This window comes from Triticum aestivum, unplaced genomic scaffold (genome assembly GCF_018294505.1).
Source record: "Triticum aestivum cultivar Chinese Spring unplaced genomic scaffold, IWGSC CS RefSeq v2.1 scaffold143576, whole genome shotgun sequence".
In the NCBI taxonomy this organism is placed as follows: domain Eukaryota; kingdom Viridiplantae; phylum Streptophyta; class Magnoliopsida; order Poales; family Poaceae; genus Triticum; species Triticum aestivum.
The window spans coordinates 1-1,018 of NW_025294053.1; the positions used below are offsets into that span (position 1 = coordinate 1).

Here is a 1,018-nt window from a genome sequence, read left to right on the forward strand (position 1 = left end):
GGTAAATATATTACTTACACGTGCGTTTTGTTTTGCAAGCGGCGCGAAAAAAATTAAAAAGGGAATGCAACACGAGGACTTCCCAGGAGGTCACCCATCCTAGTACTACTCTCGCCCAAGCACGCTTAACTTCGGAGTTCTGATGGGATCCGATGCTTTAGTGCTAGTATGATCGCATCCAACATGTTACCCCGGTCTTCGTCCCTTATCCTTGCCCCTCCCAGCTCCACTACAAAGACGATTGCACATTGCTTTGGCCGCTTCCTCTCAACTACGGAGACGAGTTTAACGCGGTTTCCACCCCTCCCTCTCAACCGCACCAGTGCACGCTTGCCGCGCCACAACGCCGACGCTGGACCCGTGAATCGTGAGCACCCAGCTATGACTTACCGCACTCGTGCAAAATAATAAAACACGGTAAATATATTACTTACACGTGCGTTTTGTTTTGCAAGCGGCGCGAAAAAAATTAAAAAGGAAATGCAACACGAGGACTTCCCAGGAGGTCACCCATCCTAGTACTACTCTCGCCCAAGCACGCTTAACTTCAGAGTTCTGATGGATCCGGTGCTTTAGTGCTAGTATGATCGCATCCGACATGTTACCCCGGTCTTCGTCCCTTATCCTTGCCCCTCCCAGCTCCACTACAAAGACGATTGGACATTGCTTTGGCCGCTCCCTCTCAACTACGGAGACGAGTTTAACGCGGTTTCCACCCCTCCCTCTCAACCGCACCAGTGCACGCTTGCCGCGCCACAACGCCGACGCTGGACCCGTGAATCGTGAGCACCCAGCTATGACTTACCGCACTCGTGCAAAATAATAAAACACGGTAAATATATTACTTACACGTGCGTTTTGTTTTGCAAGCGGCGCGAAAAAAATTAAAAAGGGAATGCAACACGAGGACTTCCCAGGAGGTCACCCATCCTAGTACTACTCTCGCCCAAGCACGCTTAACTTCGGAGTTCTGATGGGATCCGGTGCTTTAGTGCTGGTATGATCGCATCCGACATGT

At 50.7% G+C, this 1,018-nt stretch overlaps 3 non-coding genes across 3 annotated transcripts; all 3 read right to left on the bottom strand.

Annotated features, from left to right (window-relative positions):
• Positions 1 to 61: 61 nt before the first annotated feature.
• Positions 62 to 180, bottom strand: LOC123178986 (5S ribosomal RNA). Its single transcript, XR_006490013.1, has one exon. It is a non-coding gene; the product is annotated as a 5S ribosomal RNA (ribosomal RNA).
• Positions 181 to 477: 297 nt separating this feature from the next.
• Positions 478 to 595, bottom strand: LOC123178987 (5S ribosomal RNA). The gene has a single exon (XR_006490014.1). It is a non-coding gene; the product is annotated as a 5S ribosomal RNA (ribosomal RNA).
• Positions 596 to 892: 297 nt separating this feature from the next.
• Positions 893 to 1,011, bottom strand: LOC123178985 (5S ribosomal RNA). The gene has a single exon (XR_006490012.1). It is a non-coding gene; the product is annotated as a 5S ribosomal RNA (ribosomal RNA).
• Positions 1,012 to 1,018: the final 7 nt, after the last annotated feature.